This window comes from Triturus cristatus, chromosome 1_2, assembly GCF_964204655.1.
Source record: "Triturus cristatus chromosome 1_2, aTriCri1.1, whole genome shotgun sequence".
Lineage (NCBI taxonomy): Eukaryota > Metazoa > Chordata > Amphibia > Caudata > Salamandridae > Triturus > Triturus cristatus.
The window spans coordinates 33,988,240-34,016,043 of NC_140580.1; the positions used below are offsets into that span (position 1 = coordinate 33,988,240).

The 27,804-nt window shown below is 45.4% G+C and overlaps 1 protein-coding gene across 1 annotated transcript in view; it reads left to right on the forward strand.

Moving 5' to 3' along the window:
* Window positions 1–4,061: 4,061 nt before the first annotated feature.
* KLHL12 (kelch like family member 12) overlaps window positions 4,062–27,804 on the forward strand; it is a 594,063-nt gene continuing 570,320 nt past the window's right edge. The window contains exon 1 of the mRNA XM_085600332.1: window positions 4,062–4,212. The gene's annotated coding sequence lies outside the window, so the exon portion shown is untranslated. The remainder of the gene's footprint in view (window positions 4,213–27,804) is intronic.

Consider the following 27,804-nt stretch of genomic DNA (forward strand, 5'->3'; position numbering starts at 1 on the left):
TTCTGGGCAACAAGCTTGCTCAATCTCCACAACGGCCCCCCCGCGGCGGGATGCCTGGCTTTCACCTTGGGGATGCCCAGTACGGGTTATCTCACAGGGAAAAACCATGACGGGTTCCCAATGCAAGCGCCGAGATTCCCAAGGGTAAGTCGAGCGCTATATAAGAACACACATACATACATACATTCTTCTCATACAGGATTAAAATTCTGTCATTACATGCAAGAAAGAGGGACCTCATGGAACCATCCCTGCAATTTTTGGTCATACTTGGGTGACTTTGGGTGTTTTTTCCCTCAAAGACATTCCCACAAGCTGCCTGCCCGTTTAACTGTTTTGCAAGGGTTTGAATTTGTCTACACGGCGCGTGTACTCACCATTATTTAGGTGTCACGCGTGTCCCCTATGACGTTTCCTCTGCTACGCAGCTTTTTGGTTGCTATCAGATACTATTCTGATTTGTGGTGCTGTGAGCCAGCCGGCTCAACGTAATGAACGTGCCACCATCTTGTGGTAGTAGGAAGCTTCAAGCACCGTCTTTGTACTACACTCTTGGAGCACAGTTTTATGACCAGTTCATCAAACATTTCCTCATCATTCTTGTGGAAGGGGGTGTCTTCTCGCTGAAAATACTGTCTTGGCTGGAGGTACTGCTTTGTTAGTTTACTGCTTCTTGCTCGGCGGCATAAGATGAGAACTTTGAACCTGTGGCATTTTGTTTTAACTGTCAGTACCTCTAGCGCTGTGACGCGCACACCTTCTTCAAAAACCTACGACTTTCAGTTTTTCGTCTTTGGAGCCATGCTGATGAGGTATCTTGGGGGTCATTATTATTATATTGTCTACAGCCTCTTGCCCTTGCACTAGAGATGCTTTGCCGTTTTATTTGTTGCATCAACTATAAGAGATGAACTTCACATCATACTGGCTGCATTTGCAACCTGTTTCACTCTCATTTTTGGCTCCCATATTTACTATGTTTTCTCCTATGCTATTTAACACTATTATAATTATACAATGTGTTAATGCTCATCTCATTTTTGTGTAGTACTGCCATTTCATTCTAATGTCTGGCATATTACTATGTATTGATGCATTCTTCAATGTACTTTTTATCTTATTGCTAGTTACATGCTACTATGGGGCCGATTCCGAACCGGGTCGGAAGGGCACCGAACGCGATCCGGCCGGAAAAACTACGAGCCGTACGAGTGGTTTCCGGCCAACTCGTACAGCTGTACGAGCGAGCAAGTACGATGCGAGCTACGTGAGATTCACCGACCGAGTCGTTTCCGGGTCCAAACCGCTCCGTACGTCTCGGTCAGAAACTAACCGGTGCGTGCAATGGATGCGATTTACAACTGAGCCAGTACGATGCACGCGTCGGACGGCCTGTGCGAGCCGGAGTGTCCGGCACGCAAAAGCTCCCGGGGTCGGACTTCGGGAGTCCGCGTCGGACCCCCTGACACCCGCAGACCTACGACTCGGACACAGGGGGAGACCTATGGGTCTCCCCAACACAGGCATGTACGGTGTGGATGGCACCGACGCGTACCCACTGTAGGGGGCGCACTTGTTCGAGACGTACCCATTCAGTCAATGGGAGTGCATGTACGCGTCGTACAACTTGCCCCCATTGACTTCTATGGGAGTCCGACTGAACCGAGTCCGACAGCATACGTGCGCATCGTACTCGCTCGGTCGGACTGTAGGGTTCCGGCTCAGTCGGAACACACCCCGGATCCGGATCCGGCTCGGTCGGAGTGCTTTCCGACCCAGATTGGATTCGGCCCCTAAGTCGTTATTGTTTTTGTTGCTTGGCTTGCAGGTTTTCATACGTTTTCTGTCAGTATCTTGATGTGGTGCATTTCTCCTTATTCCTCTGATTCTTTACATAATTTTTACTTACATTGCATATGTTTTATTGTGCGCAGGTTTTCATATTTTGTCTAACTTCAGGTGTGACTGAATTTATTTGCTGTGTATTTCAGTTCACCTACATCGTACTTTCCCTACACTTTCATATGTGGTCTAATTTGAAGTGTGACTGAATTTCTTTGCTGTGTAGTTCTGTTCACCCAGATCGCACTTTCCTGGAGCATTTTCTTTGTTCCTCCGATTCTTTACATGTGTACTTGATACTTACAGTTTAATTGTCATATTGTGCGCAGGTTTACCTACGTGGTCTAACTTGATGTGTTACTGAATTTTCTTTGCTGTGTAGTTCAGTTCACCCAGATCGCACTTTCCCTGCATTTTCACTTGTGGTCTAACTTGAGGTGTGACTGTACCCTTGTTTCGGTGTGTTACAGTTTACCCAGATTGCATTTTCCTTGCATTTAATTTTGGTGATTCTCTTTATTGGGTTTTCACCATTTTCTCTTCTCTACTTGTCTACTTGTCTTCCTTTAGGTTGATGTGTTAGGTGTAAGCCACCGGTGTTACTTTCTTTACTTTTCATTGCTTTTTGTTTTGGGTGCTGGTCACTCATTTCTTTCTTTTGTTTGTGTTGTTTCCTTTTTCCTGTTACTGTATTCAGTGTTTCCATCCTCCTCGCTAGTCTGGTCAGTTGGTGTGGTTGTGGTGGTTACATCTGTTTCTCTACTTCTTTGTTAGTTTTCGTGGTTTTCTTACTTCTTGTTTATGTATATTTTTTCCGGTTGCTTTTGAGTTCGTTTACTATTTCCTTCCTTTTGAAACTTTCTGCTTCAATTTCTCTGCTAAGGATGGAGATGTGTGTCTTTTCTAGTTTTCGTTGTCCTTTACTCTATTTTCGTATTTTTACTTTACTTTTCGTGTTTTATTCATTGCAATACTGTTTCATTTTCTATTTCACTACGTTTTCTTTTCCTTTATTGCTTCTTTTTAACATCACGTTTCACCTTGTTTATTTTAGAATGTTTTCATACTTATGTGCATTTGCAGCCCTTCTACCGCAATTTTTTCTTAAGTATTACTGCAATGTTGCTATTTACATTTTTCTTTGGTATTACTGTGATGTTACTGCAATGTTGCTATTTACTTTGCTTTCTCTTTGTACAATTTATAAAGAGGGAGGGTGTGTTATATCTACGTTTTCTACCTTACATCTTCCCTGTTTCTCTTCCTCTGCTGTTCATCCAGTGAGTGTAGAATGTTAGTGAGAATGTGATGTCATTGGAATGTTTGGTATGCTGTGAGTGGACTGTCAGTTGGATCCTGGGCTGAGCAGCAGAGAGAATGCTCCTGGTGGGGCTTTGTATTACATATCTACTAGAAAACTTATCTAACCATCTAAGAAGAATAAACTTATTATCTGTAACCTAACCAAGTCTTCTGGAACTCTTTACCTACGACACAACACCTGGTCTGGAGCAGTACATTACTCAAGGAACTTGGAAGTTATTCGACGGCTGGAGAGGGAGAGGTCTTATTCTGTGTGGATAATGAGATGTGACGGAATGAGGTGCATTAAACTTTGCTCCTACATCGCATCCCACCTTAGTTTCTGTTACTTGCAGTTTTGCTACTGTAGATCTGTGAAATAACAATATGAAAATTAAAAAACAAAGGACTGTAGTCCCAAATTGCACCTGCACACTTACTGCAGTAGGAGACACAGTAGACTTGTCTTTAACCAAAAATAAACCAGACACGCATGTTCAGTGGCCATATTGAAATTGTTAATGACTCGAGTCGTTGATAAAGAAATGAAGTGCACAATGTGAGTTTGTAAGGGAAAAAATGCAATTTTAATTACTGTAGAGAAAGCCATTTTTTTATTCCCGTAGTATAATAAAAAACGTGTTGTCTGATATTTCACAAAGCTCGAAAACAGTGAAATAATACGATAATATTTTAGAGGCTTCCAATTGTTTTACTGAATAGAAAGCTGTCCTTGTGGTTACGCTCAAGCCTTCTTCTCTTTACAAAGCGGCGGAGGACCTAGAGGTTCCTGACTTTCATTTCTACAAGGAAGGACAAAGCACTTTTTCACGATTCAGTTTAACTCGGTTGCCGTCCGTTCTCTGTATCGCTGCGCTCTTGCCGTTGCTAGGGTAGGAAGGGAGTGTCATCATAATAGAGTGACGTCATTGACCTGTGCCGTCGCTTAGTCTGTGGGTTGTGTTTGGGGCTCACGCCCCCGGTTTTGCTAGTGTACCGGCCGCTACCCGGGCCCGGAGGAGAAAAGAGGTGGGGGAAATAACGAGGTCGCAGGCATGACTTTGCGAGGTTAGTAAAAAAGCGGGGCACTAGCAGCTGTTGGTATTTGTGTGCATTAGAAAGATTTTATTTCAGAGAACTGGGGGGCCGGGACGTGGTGAGCATGTTCGCGGGACGTGTATTTGTGTGTGTGCACCACATCAGTAGTGCTATTGACATTTGTATATGTTGTTAACCCCTCGCATAATTAGTCCGTTCTTCATTTTTTGCTCCTCTCATTTCATTCAACAATTTATTGATTTTCTTACTAGACCTATCAAAAATGTGTGCTCTGTGTATTGCACTCGAAAATAAGGGTTGTCCAGCTTCTCTCGGCAAATTGACACTCACTGCAACTTTTAAAAGTTGGTGTCACGGAGGGTACTCTTTAAGTATGTAGGATATTGTTAATGGTGCGCATTGAGTGTTAGCATAGAGTTGTTGTGGCATCTTGTGATATGTGTATTTGTTTACAAACACAATAACGTAGCAAATGGAGAGGCAACATTCCACCATCAGTTACACCAGTAATTCCATAAGTCTTAAAATTAAGGCTCCAAGTCAAGATTAACTTTATTTCGGTTCAAAGAACCATAAAAGTTTAACAGTTGAAACAAAGTTTTACAAATCATTAATCAAACACAATAAAAAGAGCTAAAAAACAATTCATAAAATTCCAGCATTGTAATGTTATTTACATACAATAGTCAGTTTGAGCAGCATGATGGTTCACCAATAATTATGTTCGTCTTTTACCCATAGTGCTTCCTAATTGCATTAGAAACTTTTATATAGTTGACTACCGCGATACAAATATCCACGGAGGCCATTGTATGTAGGAAATCTAAACCTTCAGTATATGAGCAGGGGCGAATCTTCCTTAGTAGCGGGAGTAAACGTCTAATTCTTGCAGATTTATATAAAGTGTAGAATTATACAAAGTGCATCGTGCTTTGGCTTGAAAAATTATCGCAGGGGTACGACATAAGCTTATTTGTCCACCCTCCTTGGCGCGGGAATGCCAGCAGAAAGTGCACAGTGCATAGGCGGAATCTAGATAAATAAAATCTAATCTGGGAGTTAGCGGAAAAGTTATAGTATTGCAGTAGGGCGGGGAATCCATGGGCCACCCCCATCACGCCATGTTGGTAATTACGCATTTTGCCCTTATTACAGTACACTTCTTTAATGACAACCTTGGCATTTGGGGGAATTCTTTCAGGATTTTCGAACAAGTGCCCCAATCCTATCACATGGTATTTTTCCCTTAGGTGATGAAGCCAGGGTATCATTAAAGCATTGCCCGAATTCAGACAATCTTTGATGACTTCTCTTGAAAACGTTAGGTCCCCTGAAAGCCAAATCTTAACCTATAAAAGCAGAGGGGCGCTGCCTATACGGTCTTCTATAAACTCTAATCCAAGTTCCTTGTGACAGAAAAGGGTAGGGACACTATTCGGTGTCATCAGTAATCATTTAATTAATTTATTCTCTGTTACTTGGAGCTTTTGTGATATCCCCAAACACCGGCGCCGTAAGTTGCGATGGAGAGGCATTTAGCTCTAGAGAGAGTGATTAATTCCCTCACAGGCTTGTCCCCTAATTTACATGCAAAACAGAATAACGCATCCATAACCCTACTTGTCTGTTGTACTCTAGTGGTTAAAAGTGGTTTCCATTTGTTTTGATTTGCTAAATAAATTGCCCAAGTAAAACAAATTATTTACCTTTTCTATTCTCTTGCCCTGTAAAACAAAAGTTTTAGTTTTTGTGGTCACAGGGCCACAAACCATTATATATGATTTAATAAAATGGACTTTTAGATCAAGGGAAGACAAAAAATCCATAAAAGCATCGAGAGATTTCTGTAGGCTCATAGCTGTCCTTGCCATTAAAACAGTGTCATCCGCGTATGATAATAAAGGAACAGATTTGTTACTGATTTTAGGAAAATCAAGCTCCCTACTTAATAAAAAAAGCCTCCAGTCCATTTCTATAAATTAATGGCAGCACTGCACTTACAATGCCCAGGAATGGACCTGGGTACTGTAGGGGTACAGGGCTCCTGAATCTGTACCCACAACACTGGCATAGTGCACCCAGCTAGAGGGGGGGACTGATGTATGTCAGGGCAGTGTGTTTGTGGGCATGGCACACAGAGAGGTGTGCCATGTCGACTCTGTTTTGTTCTATACTAAGCCACTTAGCCTGCAAAGGCGGTGTGTGTGTGTCAGGGTACAGGGCCTCTAAGGGTGGCACAATAAGTGCTGCAGCCCTTAGGGGCCTTCTCTGGTCACAGGGCCCTGGGTACTTAAGGTACCATTTACCAGGGGCTGACCTATGGCCAGAGATGCCAATTGGGTTTCGCTTACACGCCACAAGCTGCATCATGGATTGTAATCTACGAATCGTCTCCAAACCAACTTTTGTGGTCATCCAGGTATCGGATACTGATAATAACAGCTAGGCGCAATCTCAGTGGAAAATCAATCATCTTAATATTCGTGAATGCTTCCAGGCCATCTGTTCCAGTTTCACGATGTCCAAGGGAACGTTGATTAAATGGAACTTTCCAATGAAAGATCCAATGGCTTTACCAACAAAATCTAAAACTACCTCAGTAACCACCCAACTCGTCCGTAAATTCCTGCTGTCCATTATTGCTTGTTTCAATAGTACGTATTTCCATTGCGAAGTTGTTTTAAAGATTTGGGTGTTGGACAGCTAACTCAAGTAGGTGGATAACCAGCTGATTAAGATAGAAAGGGAACTTTCTGGTGGTGCTGTAGAATAGTCTTTGGCTGTTCACGAACACAATAAGGCTCTCATTGTAAAAGTTCCCAGGTAATCTCTTTCATATGTTATTGTTAGTGTCTATGTACACAACAGCTAGCTAAACAGTGAGTTTTTCTTGCACCAAGAAAATCATACACATTCTTGTTATATGTTTGTCGAATATTTGAGTATCGGATGATGTACAATACTTAACCTGTTGCTGAGTGAACAGTGAGCCATCTGGCTATTTTGGGTCATTTGAAGCTGCTCGAGGATTTTTTTTCACCTTTTCTTTGGTGAATCCAAAAAAAGGATCAAATGTTTTTTTCATGCTATATTTCAGGAATCTATTGCAGCTGTGGCAGTCTTTAACTGATATTTCAAAATTGGCGATTGGTAACAGATTTCATTCCTGTTCCAGAAACATGTTATTGCCCTGTTCTTGCTTCAGCTTTGCACACATCATTATCTTTTAATACAAATAATTTATGCTAGACTGTTTGTATGCTTTAGTAAAAAATTAATAACAGATGTGTTCCCTGATATATTAGTTAATATGTAATAAAATACATTCCAAATCAAGTTACAAGCAACTAGCATCAATTTGGCTTTCTATATTTTGGATTTCATAGAGTAAATTTATTCTGAATGAACTAACCTCCTATTGACTACTTTCCAATGCATTTCAATTTACAAATTATCATTTCCATGCGCAGAAACTGATAACCTTTTGCGTGTCAGATTCAGTAGTTTACAGTTGTTGAATCCTTTATTGGTAGCAAGTGGCGAATTACACTTTTAAATTTATAATCTAAAGAATCATAAAGTAATTCTATTAAATAACCAATTCTGTGGCAAACTTTCCTTTTTGGCTTGCCATCTTTAAGGACTTTCTAGAACTGATAATTTCCCAAATGCAGTTTTCTTCAGTAGGTTAACATGCTCCTTTGACAGTAATCCGGGAGTTAATTATTTTAGACAAGTCCACAGGTCTATTACTCATCTGTCATACAGACATTCCAGTAGACAGAGTGTGGCAAACATCTTATGTTATGTGGATTTGTAGAGCATGTAGCTACCCAAAGGCTTCCCAACGCTGTGTGAGTAAGCATTATTCAAACCTTATAATACGTAGAGGGGCTAGTTGGCGTAAAGCCAGGTTTTGAGGAGCTTTCTAAATTTGAGTTTATTGGGCTCTGTTCTCAAGCTGATAGGCGTTGAATTCCACAGTTTGGGGGATATACAAGAGAAGGACCTTCCACCCCATCTGGACCTCTGAATGTGAGGGACCATCAGAAGATCAGAGGACATTAATGCATTATTGGGGTGTAGGAAGTAAGGAGAGCACTAATCCTATTGGGTCCCTGTGATTGATTACCCTGTGAGTTATGCAAAGTGTCTTTTTTGTATTGAATTTATTTTATTGAATTCACAAATTTCAATAAAAACAAATCCGAATGCAAGCAATAAAAGTATAGAAGAGTGATACAATTGTCAAGGGTAATGCATATGAATCCAGTTACGGAGCCGCGGATAAGGGACCAGTATAACATTCAAGCAAGAAAACCAAGAGGGGAGGAAGCAGGGGGGTGGAAGAAAGAGACGGGAAAGGAGCTGGACAAACGAAGGCAGGGAGGGTGGCCAAACGGGTCAGTGTTGTTCTAGGAAGGGGGACCAGATGAGGAGGACCTCATCAGTCCTATCCTTCAGGTTATAGATCACCTTCTCATAGGAGGCTGTCTTGGACATGGCTGTGACCCATTCCCCATGGGTTGGAACCTGGAAAGAGCGCCAATGACGTAGCATGCAGATTTTGGCTGTCATGAGAGTGGTAGTGAGGAGGTGGCATGCATGATGTGTTAGCTGGGGGAGGTCCACCGGGACTTGCAGGAGGAGCAGGTGACTCAATAGTAGGGGGGTGTATCCAGAGTCTCTCCTAACGTTGTCCCTACCGCAGGACACTCTGCAAAAAGGTGAACCATGTCACAGGATGTATGATTGCAACTCCAACAGGAGTGGGGCAGCAGGCCGGCGGCATAGAGGAGACAGGTGTCCAATGCCCGCCCTGCAGAATTTTAAACAAACTGTACTTCATCTGGGCCTCTCGGTTCCCCCTTCCCAGGGACTCCAGTATCCCCAACCCGTCCTAATTGTCGTATTCCACCTGAAGACGAGTCTGCCGGACCTCTCTGGGGCGCTTCGCTTGCTACTGTGAGTATAGATGGCAGATCAGAAGGTTATACAGCCTGCACATCTTGCCCTTAAACTGGCCCCATGTATCAAGGTACATGAGGGATGGGAGTACAGACCAAGGGCCTCTGGCCTAACCTGCTCACTACAGGGTGGTACAGTTGCATATAGCACAAGTACTGGGTTTGTGACCGGCCGAATTCTTTCAGCAATGCCGCATAGGACTTGAGTTCACCCTGACAGATCCGGTGTGACAAAATATGTATGCGTACTGCACACCAGGAAGTCCAATCAAGCATGCCCCTGCCAAATCGTAGGCCATGATTACGCCATATGGGTTCTTTGTCATGAAGGCAGGCATCCACAGAGAGGAGCTTGTGAGTTTGTGCCCAGGTTCTGTACATTGCCTGTACCATAGGATTCAAGGCCCCAGCACCGGCGGGTATGGGTAGTTAGAGGGGAAGCAGCCCCGGCGAGCCATGGACGAGCCGATTTTCAGTTGTCACCCATCATGGGCGATCCTGAACCCGGGTATGCATGAATGCCAACTGTGCCAGATGGAAAGCCATACAATTTGCTCCACAGAATGGAGGCCCAGGACCCTCACGGACCTCTGGGCGACACGTTCTTAATGGCTAAACGGAGGTTCAGTGACCCCAGACAAAGGTTTTGATGGCCTTGTCCACTTGTCGAAGTTTAGAGAGAGAGATGTTAGCAGGGGGAGCATTTACAACTACATAGGTGAAGCGGGGGATGGTCACCATTTTCACCGCTTGTGCCCAGCCCCAGAGGGACAGATTCAGGTGTGATGACTTATCAAAGTCGAGTTGCATGCACTCCATGAGTGAGTCAAGGTTGTCTTCTATCATGCGCTCCAAGCCCCTATTAACATAGACGTCCAGGTATTTTAGGCTAGATTAAAGTCAGAACGGTCTATGACGAATTGGATGGAGGGTACCTGTTCCTCCCTCCCCCTTGTTACCACAGTCGGATGACTCTACCTCCTTTACCATTGCCTGCCAGTTGACCAGCTTCTCACTGTTAAATGTGGACAAAGTAAACGATCAGTTACTATCTACAAAATCGGGGTGCCTGACAGATCCCTGCCCCCCCCAATATTATACATCTGGCCTCGTATAAGATCAGTATTCATTTAGCCCCACTTCTGAATAATGTCTTCAGGTCAGTAACTTTCCCCGCCTCTTGGAAGAAAGCATGCATCAGACCCATACTACAGAAACCTTCTCTTGACCCTTCCGAGGTGAAAAACGACCGTCCTACATCCTGCATACCACTGGCAGCCAAAATCCTAGAGAAATCTATTAACCTAGAGCTACTTGGCTATTAAGACGCAAACGACCTTTTAAATCCCCCCCGAACATGGCTTCAGACCACAGCACTCCGCCAAGTCAGCTCTAATCATGGCCATGGAGGAAAGACGCAGGCAGCTTGAACAGGGAGGAAGAGCTGTCCTAATCCAACTTGCCCTAACAGCAGCGTTTGATACCGTGAACCATCTAGTATTAACGCAGCAGCTGAAGGCAATAGGAATCAGAGACCGCCCTAGCTAGCCCTTCTCACCTCGTTTCTCACGGTGAGGTAACAGAGGGTGTGTTGAGACAACTTAAAATCAGAGAGGTTCTTTCTTCCCTGTGGTATTCTCCAAGGCTCAGCACTGTCGCTTACCTTCTTTAACATCTATGTTGCTCATGTGTCCAAGCTGATAAGAGCTCACTGTTTCTCGTTGGTGTCATATGCCTACGACACGCAGATTATCTCCATTTCCTCAAGTGTCGAAACCGTGGCGGGGAGATTTCAGATCTATCTGAAGCACATTATGGATTGGATGCATCGGAACCATCTTAAATTAAACACAAAACGGAAGTCATGGAATTTGGGAGTGGACCTCCACTCTGGAACCAATCTTGGTGGCCGGTGAAAGCAGGTCACTGTCTGAAGTCTGTGGCTAAAGCAAGGAATTTAGGATTCCTGTTTGATGCCCACTACATTTTGCAGGACAGATCAACCTTTTGACCTCATCCTGCTTTTTTCTACTAAAAACCTTGCCTTTTATTCCACCTGACCTCAGAAAATCGGTTGCAGTGGCTTTAATTCTTTCTCTAATTGATTATTGTAACTCCCTCTTCTTCAGCGTAGATAAACTCCAACTACTAAAACTTCAATCACTGCAAAATGCAGCAGTGCGAGTGCTGCTCAATATTCCAAAATACCACCATATCTCTAGCAGCATTAGGGAGCTTCACTTGCTACCGGTCAAACAGCGCATTGAGGTCAAGGCGCTTTGCCTGGTGCATAAAGCTTTGTATGGTGGAGGATCGATGGACTTACAGAAACTTTTTCAGTCATATTCCCCTCAGTGGAATCTTTGATCTGCAATAAAGGTCTCATACAGGTCCCCAAAACCCATAAAGCCAGATGGGGAGGTAGAAGCCTCTCCGATCGATCGTCAAAGCTCTGGAATCTGCTGCCGGGCACCATCAGACTTCAACCTACCAAACCCCTGTTTAGGAAGATGCTTAAGACCTGGCTTTTCCCTTCTGATGTGGTATCTCCCTATTTTCACTCGCTTCTTTGCTACACTTAGCGCCAAGACGGCACGGCATTTGTGCGCCCTACACGTTTTTTTACTCACTTCCTTACTTAGATGCGCAGCCTTAGATTGAAACAGGAATTCGGCAACAGCAGCACATGTGGTAACTCTTGAAAGTGAGATGACCTCGCTGTTACCCCAGTTGACTTTATAAGTAGATATGGCCACGAACGATTCAGTTGTCTCCAAAACCACAGGGATGGAAGAGGGCCGGGCTGAGAGTAAGCATAATATCGTCTGTGTACAAGTATAGTGCACAATGCGACTGACGTAAGGCCGCTGCCAGGGGCTCCATAGAGGGGAGGAAGAGCAGAGGGAATGCCTGCCGCATTCCCTGGCGAACCGGGAAGGGGTCAGAGAGAAGGCCACCACAATTTACCTGTGCTGTGGGGGAATCATAGAGCCAATGCACTTTGGAGATGAAGTCCATGTCTAGGCTGAATTTCCGGAGTGCTGCGAACAGGTAATCCCACTTTATCCTGTCGAAGGCCTTCTCAGTCGTCTAAGGATAGAGCCAAGATCTTCTCTTGCATGTCCACTGCTGACCATACTGCATGGGCAAGGGTCCGCAGGTGGATTGTGAGACGATCGGTCGGGGACAAATCCCACTTGATAGTGGTGAATGAGGGAGGGGAGAACCTTCTTGAGGCGTGCAGTCAGGATGCTAGCAAACATTTTAACATCCCCTTTGAGAAGTGAAATAGGTCTGTAGCTACCACAGAGGAAAGGGTCTTTCCCAGGTTTAGGGAGGACTGAGATTAGGGCTTCTTTGGAGACCAGACCTAGGGAGCCCACCCGATCAGCCTCGGCAAACACCTCATAAAGAAGATAGATTATCTCTGATTTGGTCCACCAGCAGAATTCAGCAGGAAAACTGTCTTCTCCAGGAACCTTATGGTAGGGCAAGTTGGATATGGCCTGGGTGATCTACCTCTTGGTAATTGCACCCCTGAGCAACTCTCATCCCTCCTTTGTGAGGCCAAGGAGACACACTGTCCAGGAAGGAGGCAACCTGCGCTGCCTCCGGAGTCACTACAGGGGAGTACAGGATCTTATAGTATGAGGCAAGCGCATATACCGTTTCCTGGATTTAGGGAGTATGGTACCGGAGTCCAACTTGATGGCGGTTATAGCCATACTCATCTCTCTCTGCTTCAGCTGTGCCGGAAGTAACCTGTCTGCTTTCTCCCCCTGCTATTAATGTCGGTGTCTCAGCATTTGAAGAGCATTTTCAGCCTTGGAGGTGAAGAGGCTATTGAGGTCCATGCATGCCTTTTCCAGATTGTGCCTAGTAGTATCCGACGGCTGGGCCATATAAATGCACATGAGGCTGGATATGTCCCCTTCCAGGTCACCTTCTGTCCAACAAGCAATGGGAGGAACAGGACTGCATTCCTCATCCGCTGGTCCCTGAGAGTGGCCTTTGCCGCTGCCCAAAGGGTCAGAGCCGAGGCGACCGAGCCTTGATTGTGCTCCCAGTAGGTCTTGACATGAGCCACGAGTTGCTCCTTGCCTGCTGGATGAATGTATTAGATTGATAGATTGAGTCGTGAGGATTTCCGTATCGACTGGGCCAAGCCCAAATGGTCTGATAAGCTGATCAGAGAGGGCGCCTTATAGAATGGAGGTCTTGCATACGAGGGGGAGAAAAGGGTGGGTCACAAGGAAAAATCTAAGCCCAACTGCGTGCCATGTACCGGGGACAGAGGGATATATTCCCGGTCGCAGGATTTAACAGGTGCCACAAATCCAAAAGGCCTTTTGATGTCCTCAAGAGGGCATGGTTGGCATTGTTTGCCTTGTCAATAGGGCCTGTATGGTCCAGGATTGTGCAGCTGTAATTTCCGACAAGACCCAGGAGAGTTGAAGAAAGAAGGGGCATTTCCCTCCTGCTGGTGTGTAAACAGAGCCAACACACAGTACTCTTTCGCCTATTTTTAATTTGGCAAATGTATAGTGACTTTCTGGGTCAACCCAGGATTTGAGCACAGTGTGAGACAGAGTTCAGTGGATCAGAATGGCCACACCCCTTTTCCGGGGGGGGGGTCACCTGGTTATCCTCCTTGGGAGGGCGGCAGTTGTGAATTTCCTTACCCACCCAATCTCGCTGGAGCTTTTCTGTCTCGGTGAGATGTGTTTCCTGGAAAAGGGATATATTGCATGCTTGGACTTGAGGTACACAAGAACTTTCTTGCGTTTAATATAATGCGTGAGTCCATTAACAATCCAAGAGAGGATACTGAGGGCAAATCGCAAGGTCAATGTGAGTCCTGGGGGTGGGTGGGTAGTATGCGTCTGTGGGAATGGGCGTTTATGTGCTGATGTATGGTGTGGTCCTTCAAGTCCCTCAGGGAGGGGTAGTCTGACAGCCGCCGGTGCAGTGTGAAGATTCCCTCGGTGCAAATGAGGAGGAAGGCCATCAGAAAGGGGATCGGGAGGAGGAAAGAAAGAGTGCCCTCTTTCTGAAGCGAGAGGAAAAAGGAGGAAGGGGGGCAAACAAGAGTGAGAACCAGGGTGAGAAGAAGGGAACGGAAAGCTTGATGAGGGAGCAGAACAGGAGTGGAAAATCACAACTACCAAAACTACAATGAAGTACACTTGAAAAGTTGTAAGGCAAGGTGCCTGAAATCTGGAAAGAAAAAAGAAATGTGTGGTCAGCGGGTTTAGACCTGAGGATAAGTGTGGAAAGGTAAGTGAGGGATGAGCAATCCCGAGGGGTTCAGAGAGGACTGCCAAGAGTGAGGGGTTTGAACAGATGCTTAGCAGCCAATTAATGACATAGGAGGGGCAAATCGCCATATCATATGGGGTAGGGGAGCCCCTGGAAGAAAGATCGTGCGCAGCGACGAACCAGCAGGTGTACAGGATGGCAAGATGGAGAGGGGAGGCCTCAGTTTCCGCTTCCAGACAGGCTATTACATCAGCAGTAAAACAACAAGCCAACAGTAACAATAACAAGCATTTGCAATGCAATAGGTCTCGCATTTATAGGAGTTTGAGCTATTGGCATTGTAAATGACAATGCTTTTTATTTAATTTTGGTTTTTTTAAAACATAAATAAAAGGCACAGTCATTTATAATGCCAATAGCTCAAACTCGTATAACTGCGAGACCTATTGCATTGCAAATGCTTGTTCGAAGCGCTTAAGGGAATACATGCTTAAATTGAGCAAAAAGAGGGTGCACAGAGACACTGCAATATGCCAACACACCTCAGGGATGTATACTGCTACTAATAATGCCAGTTTGCTGTTATATAGCGGTTATAGCACAACAAAGTGACACCCGGCACGTGGTACTCAGTTTGGAATGGCTGGCGACCCCCTGGGATTATGCATCACCATTACTCCTGTTTATGATTGACTGGCCTGCTGCCTTAAAATATTTTCATAGATTAGAGCCTTCGCGCGCAGCAAACATTGGCTTCTAAGTGGATCAACCAACATAAAGAGCAGTCCCGATAATGAAAGACGAATAGGCACAGTGACAGGACTAAGGGCCATAGGAATTGAAGACAGTCTGTGGATCTTAAAAAAAACACTTGAGTGTATAATTAGTTAGTTAAGGAAATAAATCCAATTTTGTAATGCATGCAAATATGAAAAGCAGGGCTACCTTGGTATACAGAGAATCGCTGCTTCTGCAACATAACAAACTTAAAGAGGCATCTCCAGCAGCTATGTCTGACGCAGCCACGACGAGGGCAGCAGAGCACCCTAGCCTCCTCACACACATTGCACTCGCAGCATGGTATTTTTCAGCAGTGCTTGTGTTGAGAGAAGCCTGCCCGCTGGCTGGGAAAAAAGAGTTCCAACAAACAATTTAAATGCTCTGGTCGAATCATAACACAACCCAGCAGCTCTGTCTAAGGAATGGATCACGTGAGCAGATAGATGCCAGAGGGGGAGAGAGGATGGGCAACCTCACACAAGCTCTATGTTTTTTTAAAAATAAATCTACACTGGGAGCAAATGTAAATTGTAAACAGTAGTGCTCGAGAAAAGAACTGTTGGCCACAAGTGCCGATTACCAGCTGTGGGCTCCCCGAGCTTCAGAGCACCCCGCCGCCTCATACACATCACACTAGCAGCATGTTGGTTCTGAACCAAAATGAAAATAAAAGGAGTGCGAGAGACACTCCAGCAACTCTGCATGACGCGAATGAATCACATGAGCCAATTGAAGCGGGGGGTGGAGGGGGTTGGGAAAGAGTATGACCAACCTCACGCGAGCTTTGCATTTTCTTTAAGCAAATGTGGGCTCGGACTCAGAGGAAATGTGAAATATAAACACTAGTGGTCGTGGAAAGCACTGTTGTCCACAGCTGTAGGGTGATGAGAGAGTGCGCCTGCACTCAACGAGCAGGACAGCACCCCCGCCCCCTCACACACTTCGCACTCGCAGCATGGTGGTTCTCAGCAGTGCTTGTGTTGTGAGAGAATTCTGCCAGTCGGCCGGGGGAATAAAAAGAGTTCCAACAAACATTTAAAGGCCCTGGTGCAATGTTAACAGTAGTTAGGCGCTGCTGCTCTTGGTGTTAACAACTAACAAAAGGAGGGACTAAAAAGAAAGGTTAGCCCCAAAAAGGAAGGCTTTTAAATGACAATCCTGGCATTTCAGCCATGAGAACCTCAAATGTTGTAACTTGTGCATGCATATGCACGCAATGGGAAATTAAACCACAAATCCCATAATACAATGCTCAGCTAGCTGAAAAGCCAGGGATCTCCGTCGATGACATGGCGCGGAGCCACACAGCTCCCAAGGAAACATAAAGAGAAGACACCCACACATTTTCACACACAGAACAACAGAAATGACATACAGGCATTCCAGTAAAACAAATCAAGAAAAGAGACGCAAAGACACACGCACACTGAAGGAAGTGTACTCGCACCATGTGCAAGACACTGGAAAATAGGAACTCTCGGAGAAAAGCATCGCGATATGCACAAATAGAGGAACACAGAAATAGTCACAATGGATACGAAGTATTTACTTGAGGACTCATGCTTGCACATGCAGAAAGATGAAGCTGAATAAAATCAAATGCCAAAATATTTTACACAGAAGCGCAGTATCTGCCGCAAGCACGCGAAGCTCCCAAAGTAAGCCCTTTTACAATCCTGCACTTCTGAACAATAAAAAGCATTTTCACAAAATGCTAAATTTACCACATTCCACTGGTATACATAAAAATGCAGAATCCAGCTCTTTTATTAACTCAAGACACAAATAAGAGGACTTGTGTAACTTCCTCACACCTGATTTTAAACACCAAACTCAACCGAATAGACATGAAGTCTATACAGAATCTTTTCAGATTTTCATTTAAATAGTGGCAAATGGCGTGTACATTTCGCGGGCGCTTTGATGTTCGCAGTGGCCGCGCGGCTCACTGAGAACATCAAAGCGCCCGCGAAATGTAAGTGATCGCGATTGCGATCACACTTCAAAGCGGCTGTGCGGCCGGCGAAAGTGAAAGCAAACGAGTGCTTTCAAGCCTCCAAATGGTGCGCGCGCCCGGACGGCGCACATGCACTGTATTTGGAGGCCTGAAAAGCCACTGTTTGCACTTCCAAAACTCGCTTACTATAAGTCTCGCCAGAGCAGCGCTAAAGCGCTGTCTCAGGCGAGACCTAAAAAGGCATGCTATACTCCAGGTGTCCACAGCATGGATGCTGGTGTTGTGCTCCTTGGTCAGCAGATGTGCCCGACTTCAGTGGCGAGTGGGATTTAGCATGGCCCCTGTACTGTATGTGCGTTCTGCCACTGCCTTGATCACCTTCTCTGTGCCACACTGCATGCATTGCAGTGAGTTTTGTCCTAGTGTTGATGCCAGGGTGCACCAGGCTGCAGTTCCAGATGGCCGAGGATGGGTGATGTAATGTGTGGCCAAGGGGGCATGGTGAAGTGTCCATCTCGCACAGACCATCCAGAAACATTTGCAGCACTTCCAGGTCATAAAACTCCTTGGACTTGCCATCCATTGTTATCCACATTTGTGCTGGTTAAAAAAGGCCGAACTTCATGTCGCGTTTGTGGAGCTGCGGACGAAGAGCCAGGAAGGGACGAAGAGCCAGGAAGGCTCAGCGCCTGTCGCTTTTTTCCCTAGAGAAATCAGCTGCAATTTGTATTTTGTGACCTTCAAAGTCATTGGGCCCATGTGCCCGCGCTGCTTCCAGGATCTGCTGTGCTTGTTTGTGCCACAGGAAACAGGTTATAATGGGTCTTGTTCCCCTTGATGCCAGTGGCTGAATTTGGTGACCCCTTTGTATTTCCAGTGGAGGCGAGAAGAACATCCCAGTAAGGGTGAGCATGAAGTCGCGGAGGAAGCACCTGACAACAGAGCCCTCTGCCTTCTCTTGGATGCCAAATAAGTCGACATTGTCCCTGTGACCATCAAGGTCAACTATCCTATCACATAGAGCCTGCAGTTCCTGGTCTCTGTCTGGAAGGAGTTCTACTCTCAATTCAAGAGCGGTCAGGCGGTGGTCCAGACCCCCTACTTTGCCATGGAATCCAGAGATCTTTGCACGAATAGACTTTGTTTCTGCCGTAGGATCAGTCGTTTTTATGTCCTTGACTTCCAGCCGATGTCCCACCGCCATTATTTCCTTAAGTATGAGGTCCATGGTGGCTTCCGGCAGCTCAACCGGGAAGGGGGTGGGGGTGAGAACGGGAATTATTTGGTTTGGGAAATTACTTCCGTCAGCAGCAGGAGGCTCGTTGATTCATGCACCACACTTCACAGATTGTCACGGGTGCACCCAGACCTGTCAGCGCGACCGACTGCGGGGGCCAGTTGATAACAGCTGCCCTCCAGGCCCGAACGGCTTCAATTAATGGTGGGTCCGCTGCTGCTGATTCCAACCACCTCTCCGCTGCTCCTGACAATGGTGGCTTAATGGGAGATCTCCTGACGACCCTGGACGCTTGTATAAAAACAGCATTACACCCGGACACGGTGACTGCAAAAGACTGATATATTTTGTCCTTAGCCCTCCCAACGCATTGAGCAGTACAATCAGTAGGCCATCTGCTACGGCGGCCTGACTCGCATATGCAAATTGTCTTGAATTTTATTTTATTCTCCACTTGTAACCAGTGCAAGGAGACCAACGCATTTTTGGCTGACGATTGTTTGGGTAACATCAAGATTGTTCTGGGTGCGGCATTTTGAACCACTTCAAGTCTTTTTAAAACTGATTTGGATGAGCCCAGATAAAAGTATTTCCCTTAGTTCAAGCATAACAAAATAAGTGCCTGGACTATGTTTCTTCTGGAAAGATTAGGTAAGAAATCCAGAATTTTGTTCAAGGTTTTAAGCAGAGCGAAGCACATGCAAGTCAGTTATTGTTTTCTTGTCCTTCCGTTGAGCAGGCGCTATCCAGCCATATTCCCTAGACTTTTAATAGGAGACAATTGAATTGGTGAGGTCTCTAGACTGTCTGGCCAGCCAGTTGTGTTAAGTGGAGATACTGTTCTCCACTATCATCAGCTCCATTTTGTCTACGTTAAGTTTCAGTGAGCAGCTTGTCATCCAGTGAGCCACTTTCTGGAGACATGAACCCAGCTGATGCTGAGAGCTATCTCTGGTGGCTAAGAAAATGATAGCTGAGTATTATCAGCATAGGCTACAATGGACACTATAAATTCCCTGGCAATGAAGGCCATCAGCCGGACATAGATATTAAAGAGTGTGCCGGACCCTGCATTTTAAGGGGAGCACTTCCAAAAAACACGGTGGCTCCCAGATCTTTCTAGTAAAAAGGACAAGAGCCATTTTAGGGCGTCATTCTTTGCCCCTATTTCCCTCAACCTGAGTGCTAAGGAGCCATGGTAACCCATGTTGAACTCTGCACTCAGATCGAGGAGAAAAATAGCTGCAGTTCCACCCATGTCAAGAATTTGTTTTACTTCCTCCGTTACCAATAGTATGGATAATTCCGTGCTATGTTTAGGATGAGATCCATTCTGGGTAGGGGTAAGGAGCAAGTATTCCTCTAGGTGCCAGGCGAGGTCCTGATTAAAATTCTTCTCAAGAACATTTTCCAAGGCTGGTGGTAAGAAAAAAGGTATATAATTCCCAGGCAATGCAGGATCAAGGCACAACTTTTTTAGCAGACGCTTGTTCACAGCAAGTTTCCATTTTTGGAGGCCTAGGCATGTGGTGATGGAAAGGTTCAATACTTCAAGATGCTGGGGATAATGCCTTTTCTACCATCCTAGAAAATATGGGGAGGGGACAGGTCCAGAGGAGAGACCGAATTTCACTTTCTCAAACAGGGCTGAAAGTGCTTCTTCGGTAATTAGGGGGAAGCTATGGAGATTGTCTGTTTTATCTGCCATACGCTGTATCTCTGGTTCAATGAGTGGGACTTCTTTGCCTTTTTTTTTTAGAGTTCTCTATAAATGGATAACACTTTGTCCTGAAAGTAGGCTGCAAGTTAATTGCAGCATCCCTCTACGGGATTAGGCAACTAATTTTCCAATTCAAGGGTGTTGGGGGGGGGGGGGGGTATTATTTTATGCAGTAGAACTATAGGCTGTGTTTTTGTTTATCTTTGGACAAACGAAACACAGAATCTGACTAGCCAGCTCTCCCTGTCTCCCTCCCCCAAACACCCTCAGTGCTCACAATCTGCATATATGCGGTGTACAGCACCTTAAATAAATCCATAAATATGTATGTTTGGGCATGTGTCGCAATTATTTAACTAGCTGATACTTAAATTCCTCCTTTGTATTTAGTTGTTATTAAAATAGCTGTGGTTCTTAAATGTTTGGACATGAGATGGCTAAATAGTCTCAGATTTCTGTTTCTTTCCACTGGCTAAATAGTACAGCTTCCACAGACACCATCTAAATAATACATAGTCTCTGCTGGCTAACCATAGTTGATTCAGTAGTGCAGGAGCTATCATTTGCATGGCTGCCCACAAAATAGGACGTCATTGCTGCTGTTATTCTTGCAGGCTTGGAAATAGTGCCTGTTTTCACTGTTTTATAGCCAACCACTGGCTAAATAAATCATTATCCGTGCTTTTTAGGCCTCGCCTGAGCCAGCGCGCATGTGCTCCTCTGCAAGGCATTAAGGAAGGGCTTTTGAGCTCTGAACACGTGCTCGTGCGTGTGCTTTTTTTTTTTTTTTTTTCTGAGCCCGCAATTGGCTTGTGCATATGTCTTTTTTTAAAACACAGCACGTAATTGGTGCAAGGTGGGTGATTGTCCCGCCTTGTTGGTTGGATGGCCTAGGGTCCTCTGGCGTGTGCTTCAACCCCATCTGTCTCCAATTATCGCGTTGGCGGTAATTGGAAACAGATAGTGCTCATGTTTTTTAGGTTGAGCCGAGTGGGCGCGCACCACTCCCGCAGCTTTCACTTTTGCCGCCACTTGTTTTAATTAGCATGGCCATGCGCTGCTGCTTCCCCTCCCGCTAGTGGCAAGCTAGCACAAGCACGAGTGCTTTAAAACAGCTGGTTTTATTTTCCCTTCTTAACTGCTTAGCTTGCACTTTTGCTCCGTCTCCAACTTTCCTGCCATAGCACTTCTGCAATAAATTTACTTTTGCCACTTTTTTCATTGAATCTTGAGTCTGAAAAAATTTCTTATTTGCAGCTCCTACGATTTGCGTCTTGTTGAATGTGTGTAAAGCTCAGTGGTCGCTGCATGGTGCCCATGTGATGCTTCTAAGCACTTTTGGGCTAGCCTGTAGATCTCTCTGCTCCCCCTCCCTTCTAAGCCTCCGTTTTTCCTCGGGCTGATTCCCGGATCCTGGGGGATGACGCGCCAGCTTCTGATCTGAGTCATGTGGACGAGGAGCCTCCAGCCCTCCCTGTCGTCAGCTGCAGATCCCCCAAGAGCCCTCAGCAGCTTAGTCTATTCATTAAGCCTGCTCCCTGAAGGCAGCGCTCTGAGACTGGGATGAAGGTAGGTCCTGGGGGTGGGTCCTGCGGCCTGGGCTCCGAAAAGCCTCTGTGTCCAGTTTCTTTTTGCCTCTTTGCCCCTCCGCGCCTCCTCCTTCAGGCTCATGCTTCTCCCCTCAGCCACTGCAACTTCCAGGAAGTTTGAGAGAAGTTTACACCTAGGCAAGCTCAGACGATGTAGTCTGCCTGCTCCCGCAAAGCACTGAGAAGCCCGTTGCCTCTTACCGCAGAGCCTTTCATGTCTATGTAAGTTTCAGGGGCTTTGATTCTCGCATTCGTAGTAGTATTTGAGAACATGTGGACAATGGGGGGTGGGGGGGATGGTGGTACGGGGAGACATCTGTGCGTCCCTTGTCTGTCCCTTATGTCAAGGATATTTTAGGAGTTAGGGATTAAAAAACCCAGTTGACACGCACGTTTTATCATGAATGCTGTGAAGAATTCTACCCAAAGTAGGGCTCGCTGGGGACTTTATCGGTAGAGAACCATAGAACACCTCCCGTCACTGTTTCTTCTCCCCCTTGTCTGTTTCTCCCTCCCTGCCCCCGGTCGCGACTCCCACTCAATCGCCAAAGGCAAAAGCTTGCCTATGGGCGGGACCTATTGGCTTTGCGATTGCTTGTTACTGAGTTGCTAGCTAAATTCGATCTGGGCTAATACATTGTAAACCTGGGACTCCCACAGTGATTACGTTACTTCTTTCATGTGTTAAGTATTGTCTAATTGTGTGCTGAAAATTATGAAACTGCATTAACAAGTTTGCATTCTCTTTTGGTCACTGCTAACCTAAAACAAGCATTGGCATAGTCAATAGGTCTCGCCTTTGGAACCCTATAAATATTTAGTTATAAAGTACAATATCCTTGGTGCAACAACATAAACTTTTGCATGGCTAAACACTTATAAGGTCCCAAAGGCGAGACCTATTGGCTATGCCAATGCTTGTTTATATGTAAAAATGTTAGCTTTTGTTATTTTTGCTCGATATAAAATATGACCATGCTGTTAAAATGCGAGCAGCCCTGGCATATGTTGGCCTGCTCTCCTTTTTTGTAAGCTCTATTGCCTACCCAGAAAGTGCATTCCCCTAAGATTCGCAGATGCTGATGCTGGGTTTAACTTGTCAGTTTCGCCTAGGAAGAATGTACTTGCCAGGAGATGAGCAGTTACGAGCTCCTCGGCGCGTCAGAAGGGGATGGGTGGGGCCTGTAGAAAAGGACAGGGTGGCAGCTTGTGGCGAGAAAAAAGCTAGTGACAGGGCGCATCACACAAGGGGGAAATGTTTGTTGTTGAAACTGGATTCCAAGAAGGAACTACGCCAGCCTCGGGGGCTTACCGGTGAACTTCAAGGATGCCTGGCACATTAATAAGCCCCAGGACTTTCTGCTAGGTTTGTAGACGGGGCCACCACCCCACATGTTCTTGTGACTATTGACAGACGGTCTAGTGCACGGCAGCTCGCTCAGCGCACAGACACCCAGTGGACGACCACAAGACACTTGTTTCATTTTTTTGGTTGTGACTTTTGTCAGAGTTGAATTTAGTGGCTGCAACCTATTACTATCCGAAGAGATTCCTGTTTCTCCTGTCTTTTAGACGATGAAAATACTTTCTAGCGATACTGTAAGTTCACGGCTTCATTTTAAATGCAGGTTCAAACTTAACCCGAAAGTAGTGTTTGAAAGTGATTCATACATTGTTTTGAGCGTGATTGGAGACGTTCACTCAGAATAAAAAATACTGAGGTGATTGCGTCCAAAGCCGGACATGCCCCGTCTGTGCATTTGTTGCCGATGTGATACATATTTGTTTTTATGTATCCCATGTGTTGTCTTCTGTCGCTTTCCTCTGCAAGCTAGATAGTGTTGTTGTCTTGTATTTTGAAACATGGTCACCTTAAGAATAATTGCTAGCTTTTGTGGTGAAAAGGAAACGAAAACAAGCGCACGCGCACCTCGCGCATCAGCAGGGGGAGGGGAGCACGATTCATGTGCGGGGAGCGAGCGGCTGGCACCGCGATAATTGATAACATATGGCGCCAGCCGGTCGCTCCTGCAAGTGAATCTCCACACGTGCACGCGTTGCCATTGAAGGCAGTGGAACACATGCATGTTTTTGGCCGCAAAGCTGTACCGTTGACTAAATGTCTCTCCTATGCAGCGCATGCGTGCTGCGTAGGCGAGACCTAAAGAACAAGTGGTGGATGCAAACTCATTGGAAAAAATAACATTATCTTCTGGTTTAAATAAAGCAGACAGTGAAAATCACTGACCGCTTGATTGTTGAAATCGGGATAAATCGTTTTAATTATTTCATGTTGAATCTTGCGATACATATATTAAACACCTGGAGAGGTTCAATAACTACCCAAGTAGGCTAACAATAGTCTACTGAGAATATGACAAATTTCAAGTGCTCTTAAGGAAAATTGACCTATTTTTGATGGATGTCCTTCGATGTCAGATGTGATTTGAAGCCTGTATATTAAAGAAACTAGTTTAATTCCTGATCGATTGCTTGAGATTTTCCGGTCGCCAGTGGTCAGTAACATTTCAGCTATAGTCATTGTAGTGACCTTACCTTTTTTGGAAACCAATTTGAATTTTGCCACCTCAGATTTCAGTTTATGGACTTAAGATACTTTTACTACCTTAGGTTTGTCAACAGTATTTGAAGACATGCTAATCAGAGACTGCATTTTGACCCAGTTGCTGATGGAGAGAAAGGCTTATCATATTCAGGTTATAAAGAATGCTACAATCCATGATACTGAGCTTAAAGAAAAAATATATTTTATTTGGTGTGATCAAAGACTCTAAACTCCAGGAGCAGTGAACTGTTGGATAAGCTCTAGTGGCAGCTTGTAGATCTGGTGATCATGTAGGATTGAAGTTTTTGGCCATAGCAGGTGCCATCCTGGTCCTGAGTGGCAAACACAAGTTGTCTGAATCAATCAGATGAAGCCCTTGTGGCTAGGGCTGGCTGTGAGAGAGGCAGGTTAATGGACGTGTGATGTAGATGGAAGAACTGTGGTATACCGAGTTGTGTGGCCCTTCCGTACAGTGTTTGATTTTTGTTGACGAAATTGTAGCTGGCACAGGGAGGGAAATCTGCTTCAGGGAAAAGAACCAGCGAGCAGCGGATCGTATGAAACAAGAAAGCTGCCATGCTTACCTCCGTCAGAGGTTCTGCTCCAGTTTGACAGCATTGTTGTGGCTGCTGAGAGAGGGCAATGAGTACTGAGTACTGTGGCAAACATGCAATCCAAGAGGGCCAGGTAAAACCTCTCCCAACATCCTAAGTAGCTGAACACCGACATTCAAGAGGGAGACAATAATAGATGGGCCATCCAGCAAGTTGTTAAGAGGCCTAAGAGATTCTGGGAGCTCTATCATGAGAAAAGTGGGGAAGTTTGAAAAGTCTGTGTATATGGAAACCTTTTCTGTGACATCTATACTAATTATGGATGTCCTGTCAAGTTTGAGTCTGCAAGGAGATATCTATATGTTTCGGCGCGGCTAAATTGACCATACAACATCTTATGTGTATTTCCTAAAACTAATGTGCACAATGACCTATGTATTTCTGCAGAACCCACAGTTATATTTTTCAGCACGTCCATGTATTAGGCCTAGGCCGGTTCACTACTTACATAGGTTTAAAACTATCCCTCACCTGAAACGTTTGTATTGGGGTTTGGGATTTTATACTGGTGTGTGTGTCTATAAAATGTATTCTTATTCTTTCCGTACATCAGACCCCCTTCTAGTTGATTCTTCAACTATCTTTATCATCCACAAGGGGGATCACCTTATGCTCACTATTCTATCCTCAACATCCTTAGCACTTTTCCTAACCAAAACTGCTCCTCCTATTTTAGCTGTCATCCTTTTAAAACATGCTATTATTACCTGACAAATAAGACACGTCAAGAGCAATAACTCCACCAAAGGCAACAAGGCCGTAAACAATCCCGACATCCAGGACGGCACCCACTCAACCCATGAACCACTCATCAGGGGCACCCCCCCCCCATTAACCATTTTCTTTCGTAGGTTATGCAATGTCCGAATGGCCCCAGCCAATGTCCCATTGTCCGTCTGGACACATTCCTCTTGATGGCCATCATTATCCACTTTAATTCTAGTTCTTCTTCAAAATCAAGTGTTGGGGAACTCATTGGGTGCTTGCAAACTGCATCTGGGCCTAACCAGACCGTCTCCGCTTCCCTCTGGCAGCAACCGCTAATGACTGCCACCACGCTACATATAACCTTTTGGTGAACGAGCGCTATAAAAGTTCCTATTAGCATAACATAACCACTTGTGTCATTGAATAATCTGTGTTCCTATGGGACTTCTTTCCAAACTGCAGTACCATAGTATTCCGCAGTTCTTTTTATCTGGTGCTGATGAAGAAAGGTCGTTGGGCAGCCCATGGACTGGTCATGTAACTGGGAGATGTGCACACCTGGTATCACCAGGGAGGGTGTGTAGAGTCACGAGGGAGTGGAGGCCAATCCAGTTCGGGGGTAGTTGCATGTGGAGCTGGGCCCCACACATCAAATAGTGATCCATCAGGCTGGAGACGCAGCCCTGCGTATCGGCGTTGTAGGTGATCTTGCAGTTGAGGTTGCTCCCCACCCTTACTGTCCCATTTCCTCTGAAACAAAGAGAAAACTGTTGATTTCATTCCTGTACTAGGGTGTGTGGTAATGACTGTCCATGTATATCTCTGTATGTTTGCATCCCATATTATTGAAATTGGCCTATGATCTTATTGAAAATTACGTGACCTTTTGTCCTGATACCACCCACGTGGGGTGAGCACACCAAGGGTGCAGTCACCCTAACGTCAGTAGCCCATTGGCTACTGAACTTCCCCTAAATACAGTATTTAGGGGGCAGCCGTGAACCAAGAATGGAAATTCCTGCAACATACAAAGAAGGAAAAAAGAAGGCGCCCAGCAGAGGACACTGCAGAGAACAACTGACTTGGCCCCCAGCCCTACCGTCCCTTCTGCAGGTTCCAGAGATCCTCTTCCAGAAGTCTTCCTGTCCTGCAGTCAGCAACCTCCAGAACCCTGGGAGGACTGACTGCCTTCAACAAAGACCAGATATCCTGTGAACAGCAGCTCTGTTCAAAAGAAACAGACAAGAAAGACTCTGAGCCTGCTGAGGACAAAAAAAACCAATGCCTACGGCCCGAGTCAGAGTGGCCCACCGGTCCCAGCGAGGTCCCCCAGCGCTTCAGGGTCCGAGTCCACCGTGGGTTGACCTCTCCAGGACTCCCTGACGTCGCCTTCAGCTTCTGCACGGTGATTTCCCCGCCCCCCCCCCCCCCCCCCACCTTCCCAACCGCGAGTGGCCCGGTAAGGTGAAATTCGACCTCAAAAGACACACCTGCATCCAGCCGCCCTGCAGCCTGGAGAAAATAACCTAAGGTGCACCTATGTCTCCGAGCCCTCCAACTTACCTGCCAAGCTGTTGGTTCCTCCCGGGAGCCTTCCTGGACCGAGCCTGCAGCCAAAACCGGCAACTCCCAGTGAAAACAGGGCACCCGACGGCAAAACATCACCCAGCTGCAAGCGATTTACAAGAAAGAGGCCTGGACTCTCGATGCCGCACCCACCAAAATATGGGGTTTAATATAAGAAAGTGGTGCTCAGATCAGGGGAAGACAGCCTCCTGGGTTCCCATACGCGGATACAATCCACATATTTATATACAAAAAAAGATCAGCACCTACTATATGCCAATATTCTCAATATAATTTCTGTTTCAACATCAAAGTACAATATAGCACTGGTCCTGGATCTTTGTTCAATTTGCCAAATTTACTCCAGAATTTCTCATATTCATTAAGATTGCTTCAAACATGTTGTGTGTTCAAAATTCTTTATTGATGGTATATAAAAAAGACGCGTTTCGTCTCCTTTCACAAGACTTATTCAGGGCTACAATTAAAAACAAATGACATGTATACCTATTAAAATTACATTCATGCGACAAATTTAAAAATACAATGCCTATTGTTCTGACAATGTAAAGTCAAACACTTTGTTCTTGCATCAAGCCTAATGCAAGCGCAATGAAACCTAACCCGGAGATACTTTC